We start from the raw sequence: 13818 nt of genomic DNA on the forward strand, positions 1-13818 counted from the left end.
AGCAGTTTAAAAAAATTAACATTCATTCATAATTAAAATTCAGCAAACTAGGAATAGAAGGGAAATTCTTCAGTCTGGTAAAGGTCATCTGCAATAAAACTACAGCTAACATCATACTTAATGGTGAAAGATGGAATGCTTTCCTCCTAAGACTGGAAATTAATGCAAGAATGTCTACTGTCATTACTCCTATTGAATATTGCTGTGGAAGTCTTAGCAAATGCAATAAGTCTGGAGAAAACTAAAGGCATTCTAGTTGAAAAGGAAGAAATAAAACTATTCACAGATGTTATGATTGTCTATGTAAAATATCCCAAAGAATCTATTAAAAAGCTCTTAGAATTAAAAGGTTTAGCAAGGTTGCAGAATACAAGATCAATATACAAAAATCCGTTGTATTTCTATATATTAGCAATGAACAACTGGAAACACAAATTTAAAAAACAGTACCATTTGTATTAGTTCCAAAGGAGAAAGAAATGCTTAAGTATAAATATAACAAATTATGTGAGGTTTTATGTGCTAAGGAAAGAGGTGAAAAAAAGAACTAAAGTGAAGAGACATACGCATATGGGTTAGAAGACTCAGTATAGTTAAGATGGCCGTTCTGCCCAAATTGACCTATAGATTTATTTCAATCCCAAACAAAAATTTATATAGAAAGGTAAAGGAACTAGACTAGCCAAGGCAATTTTGAAAAAGAAGAACAAAGTCTGGAGGACTCATACCTGATTTTAAGACATACTGTAAATCTACAGCGGTCAAGGCAGTGTAATCTGGGCAAAAGGATAACAGAGAATAATGAGACATAATAGAAATCCCGGAAATAGACTCACAAATATGATGAACTGATTTTTGACCAAGGTGCGATAGAAATTCAGTAGAGAAAGGAAAGTCTTCAATGAATGGTGCTAGAACTGGATGTCTATATGCAGAAATACGAACCTTGATTTACAATTTACACTGTTAAAAATTAACTCAAAATGGATCATAGCTAGACCACAGTGAGATACCACTTCACATTCACTAGCATGTCACTAATCAAAAAGACAGTAACAAGCCGTGATGGTTGGAACTGTCATATATTACTGGTGGAATTGTAAAATGGTGCAACCACTTTGGAAAACAATTCGGCAGTTCCCCAAAAAGTTAAACATAGAGTTGCCAAAAGACCCAGCAGTTCTATTCCTGGGTACACCCAAGAGAAACGAAAACATTTGTCCACACAAAAATGTGTGCACAAATGTTCATAGCAGCAGTGTTCATAATAACTAAAAAGCTGAAACAAATGTCCATCAACTGGTGAGTGGGTAAATAAAATATAGTATATTCATACAGTGGACTATTATTCAGCTATAATAAATGAAGTACTGATGCATGTTAGAACATGGATAGACCTTGAAAATATGCTAAGTGAAAGAAGTCACAAAATATTACATATTGTATGATTCAAGTTATATAAAATGCTTAAAATAAGCAAGATTGAAGAGATGGAATGTAGATTAATGGTTGCTCGGGGCTAAAGGTAGAAAGTGGAAAAGGGGATTTATTGCTTATGGGTATGGGGTTTTTTTTTGGGGGGGGTGTGGATAAAGATGTCCTAAAATTAGGTGTGGTGATGGTTGCACAACTCTGAATATGCTAAAAAAACATTTAATTTACACATTAAATGGGTGAATTGTATGGTATGTGAATTATACTTTAATAAAGCTGTTTTTCAAAAAAGTGGATCAGAGATCTAAATGTAAAACATAAGATTATAAAACTCTTAGAAGAAAACATAAGAGAAAATGTTCATGACTTCTAGTTAAGCAGAGTTCTTAGATAAGATAGCAAAAGCAAAATCCATGAAAAAAAAAATTGATTTCATCGGAATTTAAAACTTTTGCTTTGTGAAGCACACTGTTAAGGGAATAAAAAGACAAACCACAGACTAGGAGAAAACACTTGTATGACAAAGGAGTATGCCAGAATATATCTTTTAAAAATCTCTCAAAATTCAACAATAAGAAAGAAAACAACCCGATTTAAAAGAAGATATGAATGGATAGTCCACCAGAGAAGGTACACAGATGGTAAATAAGCACCTGAAGAGATGCTCGACATTATTAGTCATTAAGGAAATGCAAATTAAAACCACACTGAGAGGGACTTCCCTGGTGGTCCAGTGGTTAAGAATCTGCCTTCCAGTGCAGGGGACGCTGGTTCAATCCCTGGTTGGGGAACTAAGATCCCACATGCCGGGGGGCAACTAAGCCCGTGTGCCGCAACTACTGAGCCTGCAAGCTCTGGACCCCAAGCGGCACAACTAGAGAGAAGCCCACGCACTGCAACGAAAGATCCCGTGTGCTGCAACTAAGACCTGACACAGCCAAAAATAAATAAATAAGTAAATAAAACCTACAATGAGATATCACTACACGCTGTATTATTTATCTATTGCTCCGTAACAAATTACCCCAAAACTTAGTGGCTTAAGACAGCATAGACTTATTATCTCAGTTTCTGTGGGTCAGGGGTCCAGGCAGAGCTACACTGGGTCATCTGTTTCAGTCTCTCACAAGGCTTCAGTCAAGGTGTTGGCTGGGGCAGCAGTCCCAAGTGAAGGTTCAACAGGGGAAGCTTCCAAGCATGGTTATTAGCAGGACTCAGTTACTTGAGGCTGTTGGATTTTGTGCCTCAGTTCCTTACTTGCTGTTGGCTGCAGACTGCCCTTAGTCCCTTGCCAGGTAGCTCTCTCCATCAGGCAAACATGCAAGAAGAGCCAGAAAGAGATGACGAGCAAGACAGAGTCACAGTCATCCGTAACCTCATCACAGAAGTAGCATCCCCATCACAATTACCATATCATTTCAGTTTAAGAAAATGAAAGGGAGATTAATATTGTTAGTTTTTCTTATTCTATTTGTTAGAAGCAAGTTGTTAAGTCCAGCCTGAACTCAAGAGGAAGGAATTATCCGAGGCTGTGATTACCTGAAGGCATGAATATCATGGGAGCCATATCAGAAGCTTCCTACCACACACCCTTTTTATTTATTTATTTATTTATTTATTTGCATGAGATTCATATTTGTTTATTTTTGGCTGCATTGGGTCTTCATTGCTGCACATGGGCTTCTCTCTAGTTGCAGTAAGCGGGGGCTACTCTACGTTGTGTTGCGCGGGCTTCTCATTGTGGTGGCCTCTCTTGTGGAGCATAGGCTCTAGGCGCACGGGCTTCAGTAGTTGTGCGTGGGCTCAATAGTTATGGCGCACGGGCTTAGTTGCTCCGCAGCATGTGGGATCTTCCCGGACCAGGGCTCAAACCCGTGTCGCCTGCATTGGCAGGCGGATTCTCAACCACTGTGCCCCCAGGGAAGTCCAGCACACACCCTTTTTAGATGAGCTAAAATAAAAACTTCTAACAACCTTGGGGTTCACACAGTAGAAGGGCCTTGCAAATGTGCCGAGTGGGTTGAGGGTATCAGCCAGTACAAAAACATTTGCAATCATGAAAGCATCTATGCAGGAGAGAAACCCTATAAAGGAGGTAATGGTGGTGAGAGTTATTACAGAGCTGCTGATCTTAGAGGTCATCAGAGTCCACATGGGAGAGAAACCAGATCCACATGAAGAGCACAGTAAGGGCTTCACCAGGTGCTCCACTCCTCTCCATTATACACCCCATTCCCATTCGGGAGAGGAATATATCAGTGTGGTACGTGTGGTAAGCATTTTTCTGAGTGTGAAACTTGGCATTCATAAGACAGCCCATGGAGAGAGAGACCGTATAAATGTGATGAGTGTGGTAAGGCTCCTCTCAGGCTTCAACACTTCACATTCATCTGAGAATCCACACAAGAGAAAAATTGATATGAACAAGTGTGATACGGACTTCAGTCAGAAAGGAAATATTCACCTTTAGTAGAATCCACGTGGAAGAGAAATCCTCTATAATCGATGTGATAATAAGGACGGTCAAAACTGTAAGTTACAGACATGCAGCAGAGACACCTATTACAAATATGACAATCGTGGGGGGAAGAAAGTTCACCTAGAACTTTAAAACTCATAATGACGTTACACATAAGAAATAAACCATACCAATAGCCTGAGTGAAACTTAAGTGAAAATATTATCTGTCAAGTGTTTTAATGTTACAAGATATAGAAGCAATCACCTTAAGGTTCTGTTTATGAAGAAGCAATAAAAAAATGTTGAAAAAAAATTATGGAACATCCTGGACCCATAATGAGACTGAAAAAACCTCACGAAGAGTTGGGTTCATACCATGACTTGTCCAGTGGTACAAGATTCTGCCAAGAATGTAAGTAATCATGGAAGTAGGTCCACAATGCTGCTATTCCTGGGTGATGATGTCCTATGCATTGTCTAAAATCTTGTCTTGAGGTAGGTGAAATTTTCCACTTTCCCATTTCTTATGTGAGTATCCTCTTTTCTCACAGTGTGGTTTGCAGATCACCTATATCAGAATTACTCAAGGTGAGTACTACAGTGTAGATAATACCTTAGTATTTAGTGCACAAAAACTTCAGTGTACATAATTATCTTGCGGGGGGGGGGGGGCACTTGTTAAAATGCAGATTCCTGGGCCTCACCCATGCCTTCTTAATCAGTCTACAGGTGTGGGGACCAAGGATTTGCATTTGTAAAGGCTCCTCCTTCCCTTATAGGTGATTATTACGTATACCAAAGTTGGAGAATTACTGCTCTATGGGATGTTTGCATAAAGTTAAAAAAAGAAACAAAATCTTAGGTGGCATTTTACTAGTGTGCTAAACCTACTGAATACAGAAATTTCTACCAATAAATTGATCGAAGTAGGAGGTAAAATTCAGGAGACTTGAAAATGCTCATTGGCTGCCCAAGGAAATATTAACAAAGGGTTCTCTGACATCACCCATGATGAGATGGGTGATGACCGTAAATGAAAACTTATGGGGACAAGCAGCCACAACTCGGCTTTTAAATGATGTTATTTCTAAAGCTTCAAACAGCGTTAAACATGGTTTGCTGTGGGAACATACAACTTGATAAGGGGAATCTGGTATGAGTCTATTATATATAAAAAAATAAACAGATTGAGAAATTCCTATAGTCAAGTAGGATAACGGTTAAATTATCTTTAGCACAATGATGATTAAATTAGACACATCAGCATAAAGTCAGTCTGTCACTGAAATAATTTGTGCTGTCTCTGGCATCAGCCTATTTACTGTAATTAGTCATATGGAGTGGCATAAATATGCAATTTATAGCCTAATCTGATTCTGTATCAGTGGTTCCCAAATGTGCCTGGGCATCAGAACCAACTGCAGCTTGTTAAAAATAGAGTTATCTTGGGTTCCACCCCAGGAGGCTGAGATTCAGCATTTCTGTGAGATGGTTTGACTGAGCATCTAAGTTCCAGGTTTTGGAACTGCTGCTTTATACTCCTTTTCTAAACGGAATATGGGCTTCCTAGAGGATGGCTGGTTCAGAATCTTGGTCGTGGCAACTAAGATGGGGTCTGGAACATCCTGTTAAAGTACTGATGCTGGCAGAGTTTACTGGGGTCACGATCAAGGGAAGTAAAGGAACCACACAGGAAGAGGGCTTCACAATTCGAGTTGTCAAAGCAATCTCTGATCACCCTTAGGGCCAATGAATATGTTCCTCGAGTACTGTTTAAAGAGTATAAAAATAATTTTGCACTTATCAGCAATTCCTCACTGAAAAATGTTTCTGGTACTGGAACACTTTGCTCTATAAGTAAGAAGCTGTTAGTCCTATAATAAATAAGCCCCCTTTTTTGACATGGTACATACGAGTGAGTGAACCAACAAGCTCCAAGCACCCACTCCCAGGTCCTCTACAGAAACCTTAAGATGGGGCTCTGATACTTTTTCAGAGACATTCCATAGCATTAAATAAGGAGCAGGTATCTACTTCTGAAAACAGGCTGAGGAAGGGCAAAGAGATAAAAAAAGATTGAGCAGTTGTCAGGGCAGGGCTACTGTGCTGTCCATCCTGTTTTTATTTTTAATTTATATATTTTATTTATTTATTTTTGGCTGCATTGGGTCTTCATTGCTATGTGCAGCCTTTCTCTAGTTGTGGCGAGCTTGGGCTACTCTTCGTTGCAGTGCATGGGCTTCTCTTGTTGCAGAGCATGGGCTCTAGGTGCGTTGGCTTCAGTAATTGTGGCATGAGGACTCAGTAGTTGTGGCTCTTGGGCTCTAGAGCACAGGCTCAGTAGTTGTGACGCATGGGCTTAGTCGCTCTGTGGCATATGGGATCTTCCCAGACCAGGACTCAAACCCATGTCCCCGGCATTGGCAGGCAGATTCTTAACCACTGCACCACCAGGGAAGTCCCTGTCCATCCTATTTTGATGAAATTTTAAGACATTTAACACCTTGGCTTCCCTGAAATCAACAAACAGCTAAGGATGAGGTCCCTTCAGACCAGCCATGGTCAGGAGAAGCCTCCTCACCAAGTGCTTTGCCAGCACACTCATCTGGGACTAAAGGTGAGAAATTTGGGGGCAGAGATAGAGGGGAATCAATGTTTTGGAGGGTTCACTGCACCCTAACAAATAAGCCTTTATTTTATTTTTTAAAATTTATTTTTAGGAGAGTTTTGGGGTGTTTTGTTTTGTTTTTTGGCTATGTCGGGTCTTGGTTGTGACACACGGGATCTTCCTTGTGGCATGTGGGATCTTTCGTTGCAGCGAGGGGGCTCTTTGTTGTGGTGTGCGGGCTTCTTTCTAGTTGTGGCGTGCAGGCTCCAGAGAGCGTGGGCTCTGTAGTTTGCGGCACACGGGCTCTCTAGTTGAGGCGCGTGAGCTCAGTAGTTGTGGTGCGCGGGCTTAGTTGACCCATGGCATGTGGGATCTTAGTTCCCCAACCAGGGATGGAACCCGCATTCCCTGCATTGGAAGGTGGATTCTTTACCACTGGACCACCAGGGAAGTCCCTTTAGGAGAGTTATTTAGCTTTATTATTATTTTTAATTGAAGTGTAGTTGATTTACAATATTATGTTAGTTTCAGGTGTACAAAATAGTGATTCGATATTTTTATAGATTACACTCTAAAGTTATTATAAAATATTGGCTGTATTCCATGTGCTGTACAATATAGCCTTGCAGCTCAAGCCTTTATTTTAATAATCTACTATTAAGCAACTAATATGATCAGTCCACATGGGTACGTTATGGAGGATAAAGACAAACCATTCCCCTTACCTCCTCTGATTCCTCCAGCTAACCTGGGCTATCTGGAACACCAAAGCATCCTTGGCAAATTCACCCATAAGCAGCTAAATCAACTTCTTTATCAAGCCTTTCTCCCAACTTAAAATTTCCTCTTAAATAGGAAATAGTTATTTTCGTTAAAGTTTTGATTTGTGTTAAGCTTTGTTAAATTAATGCCTAAGTCCTGGAATGGCTATCAGGTTTCACTTAGGGAGTTACTTTTCTCCTCTCGCATTGTCCCTATTCCCCAAATCTTGAAAATGTTACCCTCAGGTGACTACGATTGTCATCTTTACTTTTGATCTCTTTCTCATCTGCCCTTTGCCTTCATGCTGAGCTTCAGAATTGGAAAAGAGTAACATCTCTTAGGCCAGGGCTATCCTGCTGCTAAATAATCTCTAAAGAGTGTAGTTCTTGGTAATCCTTGATGGGCTTCTTGTGTGTAGTCCCTTCACCACCCAGAATTCTGATTGCAAGTTCTTTCACTCAGACATCAAGGACGACCATGGCTTAACTGGTACAGCCACAGTGGAAAACAGTATGGAGTTTCCTCAAAAAATTAAAAATAGAACTATCATATGATCCAGCAATTCCATTTTCAGGTATTTATCTGAGGAAAAGGAAAACACTAATTCAAAAAGATGTCTGCACCCCCATGTTTATTGCAGCATTATTTACAATAGCCAAGATATGGAAACAACCTAAATGTCCATCCATAGATAAATGGATAAAGAAAATGTGATGCATGCATGCCCACGCATGCACACACACACACAAGGGAATATTATTCAGCCATAAGAGAAGGAAATCTTGTTGTTTGTGACAATACGGATGGACCTTGAGGGCATTTTGCTAATTGAAATAAGTCAGACTGAGAAAGATATGTTATGGTCTCACTTATGTGTGGAATATTTTTTTAAAAACAACAACAACAACAACAGGTTCATACCATAGAGAACAGATTGGTAATTGCCAGAGGGGTAGGGGGCGAAATGGGTGAAGGGAATCAAAAAGCACAGCTTCCAGTCATAAAGTGAATAAGTCCTGGAGATATAACGTACAGCATGGTGACTACAGTTAATGAGACTCTATTGCACATTTGAAAGTTACTAAGACAGTAAATCTTAAAAGTTCTCATCACAAGAAAAAACTATTTTTGTAACTATGTATGGTGACAGATGTTAACTAGACTTACCGTGATAATCATATTACCGTATATACAAATATTGAATCATTATGTTGTATACCTAAAATTAATATAATGATATATGTCAATTATACCTCAATAAAAAAAAGTATGACTATGACTTATTTGAAAGACTCTCAGTGGAGACAAAAATCAATAAGCATTGAATAAATTCTTTTCTTAAATTGAAGTATAGTTAGTTTACAATGTTTTATAGTTTCAGATGTACAACAAACTGATTATATATATAATACTTGTATGATTATATAATATATATATTCATTTTCAGATTCTTTTCCATTTTAGGTTATTACCCTGCGCTACACAGTAGGTCCTTGTTGTTTATCTATTTTATATATAAAATAAGTTCTTATTTTAATGGTATAAGTAGAGGAGTTTAGTACAAAGCAGGTAGCTTTGGTAGTACCAGGTAGCTGGTACTCTCTCCCTGTCTCTCAATCTCCCTCTCTACCAGTTTTTTCTTTCCTTTTTTTTAACATCTTCATTGGAGTATAATTACTTCTCTACCAGTTCTGAATATAATTGTTAGCGCCTCTCTACATCTGGGATACAGAGCCACGCTTTGCTTAATTTAGTCATATTGTTCTGGTTAAATGAATTGCAATCCTCAAAATGAATTTGTATGATTTTGATATTCATTTCATTCCAAATACTGTTAACCTTCTATAGCCATAAAGTCCTTGAAGCCACTTTCCTCACTTGCTTTTAAAATTTCCAGAGCTTCACTTCCTATTCAAATTGACTTAAATTCAACCATGAATTGTCCTTAGCAGTCTAATTGGATGGATAGATTTAGTAAATGTTCGTGCATTGAAAGCCATTCACTCATTTAGGGAGAATGCATTGAGTGCAAGTCCTGTGCCACGCGATCTGATGGGAAAGGCTCGTCTGCTCATTCCTCCTCCATGTGCTCCTCTGTGTTGGACTGAAAACGCGTGTCCTCTCTGGGAGCTAGCCCAGGTTGGCCAGCACTACATGCGTCACTCAGAGCATTCTGGAACTTCAATAAGAATTGTTACTTTTTTTTTTTTTTTTTTTGCGGTACGCGGGCCTCTCACTGCTGTGGCCTCTCCCGTTGCAGAGCAAAGGCTCCGGACGCACAGGCTCAGCGGCCATGGTTCACGGGCCCAGCCGCTCTGCGGCATGTGGGATCTTCCCGGACCGGGGCACGAACCCGTGTCCCCTGCATCGGCAGGTGGACTCTCAACCACTGCGCCACCAGGGAAGGCCCAAGAATTGTTACTTTTGAGGACATCGATGAGATCACATTGAGCATGATTCCCTTTATTCATCTTCTATGAGTAACTGGAACTCAGATTTCATGGAAGGCTCTCAGTAATAGCAGGAGAAAGTGTGGATGGCCTAGAAAATTAGGTAGACATCTATGACGTGAAGCAGTGAATAAGGAATCACTTAAGGTTTTATACCAGGTGTGGAATAAACAAAACTGGTTGTTTCAGGCAGAGACATTATTTAGAAAGAATATGACAGGGCTTCCCTGGTGGCGCAGTGGTTGAGAGTCCACCTGCCGATGCAGGGGACATGGGTTCGTGCCCTGGTCTGGGAAGATCCCACATGCCGCAGAGCGGCTGGGCCCATGAACCATGGCCGCTGAGCCTGCGCGTCCGGAGCCTGTGCTCCGCAGCGGGAGAGGCCCCAACAGTGAGAGGCCCGCGTACCGCAAAAAAAAAAAAGAAAGTATGTGACAGATGGAGACCTAGCCCAGCATAAATGGGAAGGGAGAGTATGGGAGGACCTAAGAGCTATTTCCTAGAAAAACTATAGAAAACAAGGAGAAAATTGGTGGTAGAAAATATAGTATTCATTCAAGCTGACACCATGGTTTCCAGGAGGGAACGTTATGAAGATGGAAAGGTCAGATTTATTCCAAGCATTCGTAATAGAACAGAAACAATGAGCATGAGTTGGGGACTACCAGTCTAACTGATGGAAGGCCACCATTTCCCCTCTTGGTGGCTTTATAACGTCACAGAAGTTACTTAACATCACTGACCACCACCTCCCATCTTTCCTGTTCAGGTTCTCTGGTACCTACACTCCAGTAATTCTTCAGCCCCACTGGGGTCTCCCAGGACTTGATGCTGTTTACTTTCCACTATCTGTCTGTCCCTTCCTGTCTCCACTTTCCACCTTTCCATCATTATAAATCTTTGTAAACAGCTTCAACTCTCTCCCCTCTCTCCACCCATCATACTAACCTAGAAAACCTCCAACCCTTGATAACCCCAACTCTGACTCTGGGCCTGTACTCAGCAGCTGATTGTTGTTGGAATAAAGTCACACAACATTGGCTGCCTTCACCTTACTCCCCTGACTAGAGTTACTCCCCCCACCAGCTGAATAAGCAATATTCAAGACTTAATCAAACTAATTTTCTTTTTGCTTCTTACCATCTCTTTAATATTCATTTATGGAGTAACCTCCTTCCCTGGAAGAGACTCTGGCAAACCCGCCCTTTTCTTCTCTAGGAAATAAATAGCCTACAGTCACTTTAGGTCCCAAACAGTCTTGACACAGTGATAAGGACGCCCAGACATGGCTCGGTGTTGAGCCTTCTCACCTTCCCCACGTGGGGACAGCTTCATCACTCTGCTCCCTCCTCGCTTCCTGCTGTCTCCTCCCCTATTCATGAACCACTGTTTGGGACCCGCCAACGTGTAAGGATGGAGGAGAAAGGAAAGTAGAATGTGAACTGGTACTCCTGAGATCTGATTTCAAGCCCTCTGGTGGAAGCCAGCTCTGGTTGGCTCTGGTAGATGAAGAAGGCCAGTGCTCTCACAGGTGCTGAGCTGGTTATTGGGAGGTTTCCCATCACTGCCACATCTCTCCTTCAGTAAGCCTGATGCAGAGGAAGGCACCTCTGCTCTGCGTGTCTGCTTATGATTCCTTCCGCAGCCCTGGCATCAGATGCCACTTCTCAGCCTACATCGACCAAGGTCTCTCCACCCCTCCAGACAGCCCCGTTGGACCCTGGATAACAGCACGCCAACTCCCTCTCTAGCTCCCGGCCCAGAGGAAACATTTGTACCCGTTGTCGCGGCACATTCCAAGAATGAGACCGGTCCCCGTGCAGCAGAACACCCTGAACAACGCAGTGAAACAGACCTCCTCTGCCCTCCAGACTTCCACGTCTAACTAAGACCCGGCGCAGCCAAAATAATAAAAATTAAAAAACCATTCCTCAACCCCACGTCTCTCAGCAGCCTTTGAAGGATGGGGTGGGAGAGCAGAAGAGAGACTCCACATCTCCCTCGTGGAGCTGCTGAAAGAAAAAAATTATCTAATAAATGATACCAAGTCCTGAGCACAGCACCTAGCTTACACCAAGTGCATAAATGTTAGCCATTATTGTTGTCATCGTTGCCATTATCCTTGTCAATTTTCATTTCAGTGCTTGCTGCCGGAGTGGAATCTCTTGAAAAGATGTTTCAGGCAACTATCAGGGATCCAAATTTAAGATACAACTCACAACTCCCTTGAAGTAAGGAAAGGATCTCTAATGCAGCCCGTTTCACTCCATCAGTCGGAGTCCATCCTCCTCTACCTGCAACTGCCAGTTTTAATTATCTCACTCTCTTACTCTAAATAATTTTTCATTGATGTTTCTGCATATGAAAGGACCATACGTTTTAAACATTTCAAAAACAACTGTGTTCTTCGGTAATTTTAGAATGTAGAATTTGCTGGCCTCCACGCCTACCCCAGCCAACCCTGCCCTCCACTCCAGGCCCACCCCCGGTCCCACCCCTGTCCAGTTTCTGATGACACTTCTCTTTAGACTGAGAGGAGCTGAGCTCTTTGGGGATGCAGCAAAGACGGGCAGTCCTCAGACAACATTTTCTCCGTTTACATCTTTTTTTATTTCCCTGTTTTACAATCTAAATGTGAATACTTAAAAAGATATTTAATCGCCCTATCTCTTAGCAATAACACAGCCTCACATCACTTTTAGCATCGGAAGATTGTCCCGCTCATGTTGACGCTTCTTGACAAAGGGCTGTCTCGCTCACTCTTAGCTGCTGCCGGACAATACCGGTACTCTGCTTTTAGCTCCCATGTGTTTTTGTGGGGCCCTTTTACATTCTGAACACCGATTTCATTCAAGATTTCCTTCAGGTACGCCACAGGTTGCATAGTGATACCAACCAAGTCCTTTATGTTATAATACTGGTGTTTCTCAAAGGCAGCAAATAGCAAGGTTAAAACTTGATCTTTATCAGCCTTCACTCTCTTTCCATTTTCTTTCTTTTTCTTCTCATATTCAATATTGTACTGATGATTGGCAACAGGTTTATAATTGGTCGTGACTACCTTCTCCAGTTTCTGCACGGTTCTGGCAGGTTTGGAAGACTCCTCTATTTGCTTTCTCTTCAGCCTCGTGTAGTTTTCACTCAGAGCAGGTCTGCATTCTCCCCGATGTACCACCGTTCCTTCCAGGGAGAGCTGATCCGGTGCACGCTCAGTCAGCACTGTGAGGACCTGGCCTCTGACCCCCTGCAAGACAAGCTGATGCTCCCTGGGAGCAATGACCGGGGCAGGTTGTCCATCTGTACCCCGAATGTCTGTAAGTTCCTTATTCAAGATAAATGAGATTTCAGACTTTCCCCGATTTTTGGCAATCTGCAGCTTCCCTACTTCACCGCTTCCAGAAGCTTCAGACCACTGCTGTGACAGGTATTTAGGAAGCTTCACCAACCACATCCGCTGGTTCTGTTGGATTCCCTCCAAGCTGAGTGGAATGCTCTGGGGCTTGGGTCTGCTGCCTCTGGAGGCCATGTGCACCTGAGCTGAGGGTGCAGAGGGTGGGCCAGCTAGGGATGAAGAGGAAAGCAGGACACCAGAACCAGCTGCTGGAGTCCAGGAACCTAGCAAGGAAATAAAAAACACATGCTGACTTCAGAAATGTTATCCTTGTTAGAATCTAACGAGTGCTATACAACAACTGTCAAATGATTCAGAGTAAGGGAAGATGGGAAACCATCATAAAAGTGGGGAGTTTGATAAACGAGTGTGGCACATCCTGAAAACGAAGTACTTCAGCAATTAAAATTACAGGAGCTCCTATCTACTGATGTGAAGAGTTTTCTAAGACACAGTCATCTCTAAACGCCTTCCCTACCACCCTGTTTCTCCCTGTCCCTCTCCCCTGCTTTATTTTTCTCCAGAGCACCAGTCAACGTGAAATATCCTAGATAATTTGTATTTTGTATATTTATTATATTATCGTATCTCTTCCCTACTAGACTGTAAGCACCATGAGGGTAGAGTTTGTGGCTTTCAGTGCTGTAGGCATTTAATAATTTTATTTTATTTTTTTGAAGGAATGAAAGGTCTTATTTGATTGGTTTGTTTGT

The 13818-nt window shown here is 41.6% G+C and overlaps 1 pseudogene; it reads right to left on the reverse strand.

The window, feature by feature from the left end:
* Window positions 1-12243: 12243 nt before the first annotated feature.
* Window positions 12244-13520, reverse strand: LOC137210318 (general transcription factor IIF subunit 2 pseudogene; annotated as a pseudogene).
* Window positions 13521-13818: the final 298 nt, after the last annotated feature.

The sequence above is a fragment of the Pseudorca crassidens genome, chromosome 2 (genome assembly GCF_039906515.1).
Source record: "Pseudorca crassidens isolate mPseCra1 chromosome 2, mPseCra1.hap1, whole genome shotgun sequence".
Taxonomy (NCBI): Eukaryota; Metazoa; Chordata; class Mammalia; order Artiodactyla; family Delphinidae; genus Pseudorca; species Pseudorca crassidens.